Raw genomic sequence first — 12,475 nt, 5'->3', positions numbered from 1 at the left:
AAAAAAACCTAACCAACTTCTCAAATATAACTATTTTAGTCAGCCTAAAATAGTTACAAAGTCAAATAACCAATTTTCCAAACAGGACGATGCTGAAGCTCGGTTCGTTAGGAGTTCATTGAATAGCTCCTTAGTTCAGCTTATTAGCTGTTAGTTGAATATTTATTTAAATAATATAATAAATATATTATTTTATATTAAACAATATAAAAATACATATACAAAATATGATAAATATAGTATTTATATATTTAAATAATGTAAATACTAGTTAACTATAGATAATATATTTATATAGTAGTGGTATATGTTATTATTTTGATAAGATATTAACTTTTTTTTTTAGTATGTTATATATATATATATATATATAATTATATAATCAAAATTTCAATTACAACTTTAATCTCATATGCCAGTATGAATTTATAATTTATTTAGCTAGTTAAGACTCGTGAATAGGCTTGAGCTCGAGTCAAACCTGAACCAATTCGATTCAAGCTCAGTGAGTTAAATTTTTATTAAGCTCGAGCTTGAGTTTAAACTCATTAAAATCTTAATAAACCTAGGACACCGTGTTTGCCATCTGTTATTCCTGAACGATTTGCCGGAGGCTTGTCTTGTCAAGGCATGACCATAAGGCTGACCGGTTGTGGGCTCTGCCAGTATGGGAACACAAACCCCGGTTTTACCGGGGCACCCTTTTTGACCATCCGACCTAGTGCATATTCGGATCCATAGTGACCATTCCAAATTAGGACAAGTTGCTTACCCGTTTATAGGTTGTTTAGAACCGCTGTGTGCGTAGTGAAACCCTAGCTCCTGACAAAATAGGACAGGGAAACCCTGCCCCAACATAGGGGTGTTTTGGCTCTCACTTATCTGTTATGTGCCTTAGAGTGCGTCTCTACAGGAATGCATGTATCAGTTTGCAAGTTTGGGCATCAGGCCTGCGGGCGCCAGTTCAGTATTTTGGGTATTAGGCTTGCGGGCACCAGTTCAGTATTTTCGAAAATCAGCTATATCTGCGGGTATCAGGTTCAGTTTTGGGGACAGTAATTTTGGGAACAATGATCAGTGGTCGAATGCAGTTATTCAGTTATATTCATGTTTGTATTGGTGGGATTGGGCTGAGATGCTGCATGTTTTCTCTTTCAGTTCAAAGACTCGGTTCAGAGCAACCAGTGTTCTCCTTTGCTGAGGCAAGACAGGAAAAGGCTCACCGATTCTTCAGATTCATTAGTCACCAACCCGGTCCATCTGATCCGTCAGTCACCAGTCACATCACCTCTGTTCAGTTTAGCAAAACTCGTGATGGCGCAAAATTCGGAAGAAATTGTGGTTATGGCAACCACATTGGACCAAGGAATCACATTGCAAGGTTATACCGATGGTGAAGTGCCACACCCACCCAGGTCACCTGCCGCACATCCGATCTGGGAACCTCAGTTATTTCCAACCCGTGAACCCACCACATTCGAGTTGATGCGAATGATTGGTGACCTTCAAAGATCCGTGGCGGATCTAGCCTGCGAAATGTCGGTTCCGCCGCCAAGTGCATCGTATGCTAGAAATTTCATACCGCAGGAGCCCCCGCTACTGGGACGAATTGTAATCGAACTTAGTCAACCTGAAGCCATCCCAAGTTCCGGCAATGGCATGTCGACAACAACGGGGCTCCGCTCTGATGTAGCAACTCAAACCTTCTACCAAGCCGAGGCGAGTGGTAAGAACAAGATGAAGGTGGACACCGATCCCTACGAACAACTCCTGTGGGCTGTTGAGGCTTTGAAAGCCGGAGGATTGAATAAACAGCAGGTGTTCGCTGTTGCTGTGAAAACTGTAGATGACATCTTCCCCACTCAGGCCGAGAGCAGTTTAAGCCAGAGGGAAAATCAAGATGGGGACCGCCGTGCCAGAGCAGTTCCTTCCAATCCTAACCCTGCACCTAGAAGAGATCAGAGAGCCAAGGCAGCACCTGCCGACCCTTTTTCGAGTGCGTCCAGCAAAAGTCAGCAAACCTCGAATTGTCCGCCCCGAGGTCGCAGAGTCTTCCATGCCCTCTATATGCCTTTGTCTAAGGCCCTTCAAATCCTCGTCAAAAAAGGGCATCTCAAACCCCTCGAGCCTCGGCCTCTCCCGAGTCCTCTTCCAGCTAAGCATGATGGTACCTAGTACTGTGCATACCATCAGCAAACCGGTCACAGTACCGACAATTGCTTCCGTCTTCGCCACGAAGTGCAAGATTTGATTGATAATGAAGTTATCCTCCCTCCAAGCTCGGCAAAATCTGTCACCACCGGGTTGGTGGATTTCGAGGGTAATGGAAGTATGTGATCAGGGGTTGAACCACCTACGGGCGGCACGCGGTTTACCTCGGATGTGGCGTATGGCACGCACTGTTTTGAGCATTTGTGAATACTGGTTTTTGTACATGCTGACTTGGGTATTGGGTCAGTTTTGTTGTTTTGTTTTGAGTCTGTCTTTTTGTTTTGAGTCAGTCTCTTTTGTTTCGAGTCTGTCTTATCGTATCGAGTCAGTCCTGTTGTATAGGAGTCGGGTGATTCCGGGAGGTGTTACCTCGGGCGTCACCATTTTGTTTTATGTTTGTCTTTTCGTTTCGTTTTGAGTCTGTTTCTGCCGTGGAGCCAGTTACACCAACAGATTTGAATGAAATAGCAGTGGTTTTTCACGCTCTTGTGTTTGCCTCGGCCATGTGCCAATTGTGCCAGAAAGTTTGAATGAAACGGCAGTACTTTTCGCCTACTCTTCTGCACCCCGAAATCATTGCATTGACCTAAGTTTTTCAAAGCTTTTTTTAAAAAACACCGCGGTGAAAACAAAGAGGAAGGAATTCCTCGGGATTTGCAAAACTTTGATCAATTGAGAGAAAGAGAGGCGTGCTAAGCCCTTAATGAATGAAATCATGCTTATTAGCGTGAGTACTGAGAAGGAACCTGGCTTGATCCAGATTGGTTCTACACTATCTTCAGCGCGAGCGATTTGTCGCTTTCTTGAAAATTTTCAAAAATAAAATGTTTTGCGCGGTCCTGCGAAGACTTATGTGGAATCGCTCTTGAGATTATGCAGTTTAGGATCACTCTCAGCCTCGAGACTTGAGCCCTTGCTTTCAAACCTTGACCTTGGATTCAGAATGTTCAACGGTCAACTACGACGTGAGGCCTGTGTGGCCAGATTTGAAGTAGCCCTCGAACAAGAGGCCAGGAAAGTCAGATCAAAAAGATCAGATCTCATTAGGAGAAGCTTACGAAGCTAGAACAGCAGCCATTCTCCTGGATTCAGATAATTTTAGGATCTCAAAACCATTTGGCATGGACTCGTTACGCTTTTACCTTTTGAGAGGCTCGCTGGGCCGAAAACCCGGAAGGGCGACCCAGGCAAAAGTTAGAGCAAGAGAAAAATACAAAAAAAAAAGAAGAAGCAAAAATGCAAAAAAAGAGAACAAAAAAAAGAAAGATGCAAAGAAAAGAACAAAAAAAGAGAGAAGAAAAAGAATTGAAAAGAAAAGAAGAACAAAGCTCGCAAGGTCGAAAACCCGCAACGGGCACCTTGGCAAAAGTTAGAGCGTAAAAAAAAAAAAAAAAAAGAGAGGTTAATACCCGAGTGTACCTTAACCCCGAACTACGTGAGGCTTGATTCCCATCTTTGGGATACGTAGGCAACTTCATTTTGAAGTCCAGCCGTAAAACAATTCGATTGTGTCCATGTAACGGTTTTGATCATCTTTGCCTTCTCTATATCCGAGAGTCGAGTTGTGTTCGTCACTCTGAGGACTGCCTACAATGCGCTGCGGTGTCATCCAAACAAGGGGCAACTTTCCGTTGCCATTCAATACACCGCGGTGTCATTCAAACAAGGGGCAACTTTCCGTTGCCATTCAATGCGCCGTGGCGCCGTCCAAATAAGGGGCAACTTTCCGTTGCCATTCAATACACCGCGGTGTCATTCAAACAAGGGGCAACTTTCCGTTGCCATTCAATGCGCCGTGGCGCCATTCAAACAAGGGGCAACTTTCCGTTGCCATTCAATGCGCCGTGGCGCCGTTCAAACAAGGGGCAACTTTCCGTTGTCATGCAGCTCTCTTCGAGCAAGGGGGCAATTTTCCTTCGAATCCGAGGTTGTACGTCTCAAGAGTAAGTTCCGCGCTTGTTAAGCATCGGCCGTTTGCGAAAATAGTCTTTGAGAATTTTTTACTGAAGTTGACTAATTTTCTCGAAAATTGTTCCATCTTTTCCAAAAACTGGACCATTTCTTTGGACCCAAAAAAGGAAAATTTTCAGTGCTCACAGCCTAACTTGCATGATTTTAAATCAGAAAATTGAACAAAGCATGTTAATCTAACTTTCATGTTGGTCAAAATTGTTTTAAAACCAAAATAAAAAAAATTGTCAAAATCATGAAATAGGGGCACAGTTGAGTCAGGCTTTTTGTCTTTTCCCCATTGTCAACGTACTTGCCAGAAGAGCGCTCTACCCGCTATAAGAAATAGCCGTGAGCTAACGATGTTGAGCATGAACCCACACCTTTCTATTTTTCCATCAATCACCCTCGGGGAGGGATGAAAAATGAGAGAATGAAGAATAGAGAGGTGTAAGTTGAGAGAAAAGTGAGGAAAAGGGTTTTGAGAGAAAAACCGAGTTCGAGTGCCAGAGTGATGTGAGGATCACAAATCAGAAAGGGTGGGAAACAATACCCAGAGAAACTGGCTCCTCGTGATCAGAAATCCCCCGTCTTCATTTACGCGTCTGTGTGTCGTGTCTCTTTGATTCGACGGTCTCATCTTCTGTTTTTTAGTCTTTCCCAAGCGTGTCTCGTTGTGTTTGGGATGTGTACCCTTTTTGTTTGAGTCCTTCCCGCTGTGTTCAGTTGTAGGCTCGATACCCCGGTTTGAAAAACCCTCATTCAATTTCAGAATTGTTTATACCCAAAATGCTGTGCCATTCTCTACATTGGAGCATGCTTCAACTTCAACCGGTTCCGTCTTTGAGCTCTGTCTTGTCGGATTGGGCTATTTTGTTTAAAGTTTGCTGTGTGCAGAATGAACCGAATGCTGTGTTATGGGCTGTATGCAGTTTAATCCCCAACAGAGTTTAGGGCTGCATGTTCTACTTTCAATTAGTGTGGGCTGCGTGTTCACTATCAATCTGGGCTGCGTGTTCAGGAAATTAAAGTTTGGGCTGCGTGTTCAACTTTCAATCAGTGTGGGCTGCGTGTTCACTATCAATCTGGGCTGCGTGTTCAGGAAATTAAAGTTTGGGCTGCGTGTTCAACTTTCAATCAGTGTGGGCTGCGTGTTCACTATCAATCTGGGCTGCGTGTTTAGGAAATTAAAGTTTGGGCTGCGTGTTCAACTATCAATCAGAGTGGGCTGCGTGTTCACCATCAATCTAAGCTGTGTGTTCAGAAAATTCAAAAGTTTGGGCTGTGTGTTCAACTTTCAATCAGAGTGGGCTGCGTGTTCACCTTCAATCTGGGCTGCGTGTTCAGAAAAATCAAAAGTTTGGGCTGCGTGTTCAACTTTCAATCAGAGTGGGCTGCTTGTTCGGAAAATCAAAAGTTTGGGCTGCGTGTTCAACTTTCAATCAGGGTGGGCTGCGTGTTCACCTTCAATCTGGGCTGCGTGTTCAGAAAATTCAAAAGTTTGGGCTGCGTGTTCAACTTTCAATCAGAGTGGGCTGCGTGTTCACCTTCAATTCGAGCTGCGTGTTCGGAAAATCAAAAGTTTGGGCTGCGTGTTCAACTTTCAATCAGAGTGGGCTGCGTGTTCACCTTCAATTCGAGCTGCGTGTTCGGAAAATCAAAAGTTTGGGCTGCGTGTTCAACTTTCAATCAGAGTGGACTGCGTGTTCACCTTCAATTCGAGCTGCGTGTTCGGAAAATCAAAAGTTTGGGCTGCGTGTTCAACTTTCAATCAGGGTGGGCTGCGTGTTCACCTTCAATCTGGGCTGCGTGTTCAGAAAATTCAAAAGTTTGGGCTGCGTGTTCAACTTTCAATCAGAGTGGGCTGCGTGTTCACCTTCAATTCGAGCTGCGTGTTCGGAAAATCAAAAGTTTGGGCTGCGTGTTCAACTTTCAATCAGAGTGGGCTGCGTGTTCACCATCAATCTGAGCTGTGTGTTCAGAAAATTCAAAAGTTTGGGCTGCGTGTTCAACTTTCAATCAGAGTGGGCTGCGTGTTCACCTTCAATTCGAGCTGCGTGTTCGAAAAATCAAAGTTTGGGCTGCGTGTTCAACTGTCAATCAGAGTGGGCTGCGTGTTCACCATCAATCTGAGCTGTGTGTTCAGAAAATTCAAAACTTTGGGCTGCGTGTTCAACTTTCAATCAGTGTAGACTGCGTGTTCACCTCCAATTTGGACCGTGTGTTTAGAGAATCAGTGTTTGGGCTGTGTGTTCAACTCTCGATCAGTGTGGGCTGTGTGATCATGACAAAGAGTATGAGCTACGTGTTCAGAAATTCAAGTGCTTGAGCTGTGTGTTCAAAAATGCAAACCGAAATGAGTTGTGTGCTCGGAGTCGAGCTATGTACCCGAAGAAAGGAGCTGTATGCCCCCGAAATGAGCTGTGTGCCCGAAAACAAGCTGTGTGCCCAAAATAAGCTGCGTGCCCGAAATGAGCTGTATGTCCAAAAGAGCTGTGTGCCCAGATTAAACAGAGTATTGTGTTTCGAGCCGCGTGCCAAATGAACAAAGTGTTGTGTTGTGAGCTGTGTGCCAATTGAATGGAATGCTATGTCGTAAACTGTGTGCTAAGCCTTGCATTGTGCATGCATCTCTTCGCGCTATTTCGCGCACCTCAATCATACTGTCCTGTGTACCCACCTCGTCTAGGAAACCTTAAATCCTCCGGTCTAAGGAGACCTTAAATCCTGCATCATCATTCGCGCCTTTTCGCGCATCGCACTTGCATTTCATCGCACTATCTTATGCGCTCCTGGTCTAGGAGACCTTAAATCCTCTAAAGGTGCAATTCCTTTGGTGTTTGTCGTGCCCGAACGACTTCTGGTGGTCTGGTATAGCCACCTGCCTGTGTTTGCGGTGAGTTCCTAGGAGACCAACTGAGACGGTGGAAACTAGAGTTCGAATGGCTTATGCCTAGAACGCAAAGGTTCGGGATTTCCGAGATTAAAGTCTGGTTTAAATACCCAGGGGTATATCCTCGGCTTGAAATCTGTATGGCAGCCCCATAGATTGAGATAGCATCTGTATGCACCTCAATTCTGGATACTGATCCAACCTAGTCTGTCACCCTGTTGGAGAATAGGGAAAGCTACAACCATAGTCAGGGAGAAAAGTAGTACCTGTGGTTCAACCAAGAAGAAGCGAAAGATTCCCAGCAGCATGAGGTAAGTCATCGCCAATTACCCCTGTGAGGTACCTTTACCTCTTAGCCATTACATTGCATTTTAGCCACTACATTACAGTGCATTGCATGAATCCTCAATTTTCGAACCGGCCTCGCGTAGCGTATAAGTCCAACTTTCAAAACCGGCTTCGCGTAGCGTATAAGTCCAATCTTCAAAATATTTCTGCGTATCATTTGCATTTTGCCCCTGCCTGCGGGCATGCCTGCGAGCACATCTCTGTTTATCTTGTATGTTTGTCTAAGTCTTCGGCCTTGTCAAAAATGGGTCGTCTCTGGGCTTTGACATTCACTCCCGTCTGTAGACACCCCATTTTTGACCGTCCTCAAGACTTGGACGTCACTGTTTGAACACTCGGTGATTATCCTTGTTTGTGTTCGTTTGGAGTTCCCGGAGGTCTCGGCTCGCGCGCCCTACCTCAGGATCTCCGAACTTGACCGTGTGGTGTCCGGTTTTACACCGAACACTTGTGTTTTGCCTTGGAAGGGCAGGGTAGGGCTTGTAGACCATCCCCACCCATCACCGGCAGTGGCTAGATGCCACCGGCTGGTTTTTGCTGCCACCGGCAAAATAGTTTGCCGGTCGGCACTATTTGTTGCCGGTCAGCACTTTTTTGTGCCGGTCGGCACTTTGTTTGGCCAAGATGGCATTTTTTGCCGGCCGATTGCTGTTCATCTGCTTTTGCAGATATTTTAGGACAGCTGTATAACTTTTGCTCCCCTCCATACACGTGTATGGAGGGATCTCCCTCTTGCAAAGCTTGTTTGGTAAGCTTTACAAGAGGCATATAGAGAGGAGCTCTCTCTAAGGCAAAGGGAGAGGCTTAGACATTTTTGAGGGAGAGAAAGACAGAAAAGAGCTCTGGTTTTCTAGGGTTAGGGTTAGACATACACAATCTATCTCTCTTTCCCTCCCATTTTGCACACTAGGTGTTTTGTGCCTTACTATTGCACACAAACACCTAGTGTTTCACCTTCCTCTTAAGATTAGAGTTCTAAGGGGTTGTTCTTGAGTTTCTTGACTGATTTGGAGCCAAAGGAGGCCATTGGAGCATCCTTGTTGAAGAGGACTACAAGGGTAAGAAACTTACACCTTTATTCCCCATTCTTGCATCAATTTTATACCTATCTTAGAGCTGTTTTTGTGATTATTGTATAACATAAAAAAGTTCTATTTTTAAGCCCTCTTTATTGTTTATTAAGAGTGTTTTGTTGTTTGAGGGGTGTTGACCACCCTTAGGCCCCAAAAGGCCTCATTTTGAGCCATTTTGTGCTAGCTCCGGGATTTTGGTTTTGAGGTCTCTTCACCACTGAAATCTTGAGGGATTTCAGTGGTAAAGATGATGCTTTGAAGTCCCAAGAAGGAGAGGGCCACCCCCTCTCCTTGTTGTCCTTGAAAAGGGCACATTTTGGCCTCTTAAAGAAGCCTATGCTTGAGTGTGTGTTGAGCATGTTTGGTTTGTTTTTCATGCTTATATATCCATGATATAACATGATTTAAAGTTGGTTTTGGAACCTTATGCATGTTTAGCATAGTTGCCTTGTAATGCCATATTTGTGCCTTAACATGTCTAGGTTGTTAGCCTTTGTTGGAGCATGTTTTAGGCTTGTATTTGTGAAGATTATATGCTTATTTTGCCATGTTTTAGATCTGTCCATAGTCGTTTGGGTCGATTTTAGCATGCATTATATGGCTCCTTTGCATTTGGGCTTGTTGGCCTTGAGTATGTGCATGTGTAGCATGCAATCTTTGCATTGTTTTGGTGATTTGGGATCATTCTATATGTCATTTCAGTCCCATTTCCATGCTTGTTTGATTGCCTTGCATGCCTCTTTAATGCTTTGAAAGCATATGTTGCAATGCTCCATGTTTTGGTGCCTTTGCATGCCTTTGTCTTTGAGCCATCTAGACGCCATCTAAGTGGTCTTTTGGGCCTCATGTTATGAGCTAAAAACCTGTTTTAGGTTGTTCAATGCATGCCATGTTTGTTGTGATAAACATGCTTCAAAGCTTCATGACTTGCTCCAAGTGTTTAGACCATGCTTACATGCATTTGCTTGTCTTGCTTAATATGATTTGGCATCATTTTATGACATGATTTAAATGCTTAGGTTGCATGCAAGTTGCTCTCATTTATCCCTTTTAAGTGTGCTTGAGGGTTGTTTAAATTGTGCCCAAGTGTAGGCCTTCCATCATGTGTGTGTGTGCATGCCATTTAGCCTCCATTTTATAGCACCATGGCTACTGTTTTGGGCCTTATTAGAGCTGCCCAAATCACATATAAGTCCATCTTGACATTGGTTAGCATTACCATTTGTATGCTTGTATGCTTGCATGAGTTTGTTACCATGCCATGTTGCATTCCTTAGGTTGCATGCTTAGGTTGCATTGCATCTCGCATGCATTCCTTGTCCCTTGACTTGTGTGATAGGGATTGGGAGTTTTGTTTGATTGGTGTGCATACATTTGAAACCAAAGTTGCATACTTGGTTCTTTGGGCCATCATGCATGGAAATGCGTGATTGGTGGTCCGAGAACCAAGGCACATGTCCCTTTGAGTCATCACAATGATAAGAGACATGGTTGATGCATACATGCCTTGAATTGTGCTGCCATGCTTTGCCTTGCCCTCTGTTGCTGTCATTTGCAGATTCTGCAGGAATACTCTGCCGACCGGCAGTGTAATGTGCCGACCGGCACATTTTTCTCTGCCGACAGACCCTATTTTGTGCCGATGGCTATACTACACTGCCGGTGGAAGTTTCATTCAGCCGGTGATGATACCCTCTGTCCAAGGATGTAGTCCTGAGGTTTTTACAACCTCCAGAGGAGGAAAGGAAGGAAAACAGAGGCAGCTTGCGCATGGTGGCGCGTTTCCCGAGACGCTTTCCTGCTTTAATTAATTAGTTAATTTGTTAATTAATTAATTTGTAATATTTAATTAGCTTGCGTAGTTAATTAATTTGTAACATTTATTTGGTCCCTCCGAGCGAGGGCAAATCTGTAATAAGTGTGCGTGAGTGTGTGTATGTCTTCCAACCTCACGTCTTTCTTCCCTTTTACTTACCTGCTTTGATGGTTAGTATTAGGTCACGTCTAATTTAGCATACCTTATGCTATGCATGTGTGCATTCATGCATTTGTTGACATGCACCGGGCTCGGTACATCATACAAACTACATTGTACTTTTCAATTCCAAATTGAATATATGTTACTTGTAGCATTTCATATGCCATTTTAGGGTTAGCCGAGCCTACTCTAAATTGCATCCTTGCCTGTGTTGCATTAGCCACTTAACATGAACTAGGGACATGCATGTTTGCTAACTAGTTTATTGTTTTGGCACGGAGTACAATGTAAGTATTTATGCTTTAGCATCTCGCATGCGTGTGAATGTTAACATGACAGTATGCTTACCATGCGGTTAAGTGCTTATATGAGATAAACTGTTTGAATGCCTGTGGGTGGAGGTCGAATTGCTTAAATTGGAATAACACATTAAAACTGTGAATTTTAAAGCCCACTAGATAGTGGCAAAATCATCTTTTCTAAAAGCCCACTTGAAGGTGGCAAAATCTGCATTTTAGCCTACTTGCGAGTAGCAAACCATTTTCAAAAACAAACATGAAATGTTTTGTTCCAATTTGGGCGATTTGGTCTATACTTGTTTGCTGCGCGCACAACATAGTAATTCTAGGCTAATAACCGGTTTAAGAACACATAACGTTTTCAAAATTGGATATCACGGTTAGTAGAGGCCGGTCTTCGGACCGGGCGAAAGGGGGTGCTCATAGCTGACCTTCCCCAATCGTACCCAAGCTCCCGAGCCGAGACAACTCCGGTGATGACGGACATGTGGCCTTCGGCACCGAGTCAGGGTTTCCTAAATTCTCCCATAAAAAAATATTTAGGTGGCGACTCTGTATCTGGCAAAGCAGTCCATGTTTGGCACTACTTTTTCAAAAATCTGTTTCTCAAAACGATTTGCCAGATTTGGACTCTTTGGTTCAGATTAAGAACCGTGACACAAATCGAGAGTCCGAACTGTAGCACGAGGTCCCACGCGGGCGCTGTTACAGTTTCTGGCGACTCCGCTGGGGAGTTTTAGAGAGCTTGACTCGAACTCATGATATCCTGTTTTGACTTCAGTTATGTGCTTCTTTGCATTGCATGTGCATTGGTGCGCCTAGGAACACAGTGTTTGCCATCTGTCATTCCTGAACGGTTTGCCGGAGGCTTGTCTTGTCAAGGCATGTCCATAAGGCTGACCGGCTATGGGCTCTGACAGCATGGGAACACAAACCCCGGTTTACCGGGGCACCCTTTTTGACCATTCGACCTAGTGCATATTCGGAATCCATAGTGACCATTCCAAGCTAGGACAGGTTGCTTACCCGATTATAGGTTGTTTGAAACCACTGCGTGCGTAGTGAAACCCTAGCTCCTGACAAAATAGGACAGGGAAACCCTACCCCAACATAGGGGTGTTTTCTTCTCTTTACTTGCTATGTGCTTCTAGAATGTATTTCTACAGGGAAGTACGTATCAGTTTGCAAGTTTGAGGATCAAACCAGAAGATACCAAGTATCAGTATCAGTTGTAGGAATCAGTTATCCGCGGGTATCAGATTCAGTATTTTGGGGAACAGAAATCTGGGAACAGTGATCAGCAGTAGGGAACAGTTGTTCGGCTACACCCGTGTTTGATCAGTTTGGGCTGAAGTGCTGTCTGTTTTTCTTTCAGTTCAGGGAGTTGCAGAGTTGATACAGAATAGCCAGTGTCCCCCTTTGCTGAGGCAGGATTTATGGCGGCACAAAATTCAGAAGAAATTGTGGTTATGGCAGCTGTACCGGAGCAGGGAACCACTCCGCAGAATGAGGCCAGCATCAGTATGTCATATCCGCCCAGGTCACCCGTTGTGCACCCGGTCTGGGCTCCTCAGTTATACCAGGCTCGTGAGCCCACCACCTTCGAATTGATGGGGATGATAGGCGATCTCCAAAGGTCTGTGGCGGACCTCGCCTATGGAATGTCGGCTTCACCGCCAGCGGCGCCGTATGCCGGGAATTTTGTACCACAGGAGCCTCCGCT

Source organism: Camellia sinensis, chromosome 4 (assembly GCF_055761805.1).
Source record: "Camellia sinensis isolate YWXY chromosome 4, ASM5576180v1, whole genome shotgun sequence".
NCBI classification, from domain to species: Eukaryota; Viridiplantae; Streptophyta; class Magnoliopsida; order Ericales; family Theaceae; genus Camellia; species Camellia sinensis.
This window is presented reverse-complemented; position numbering follows the sequence as displayed.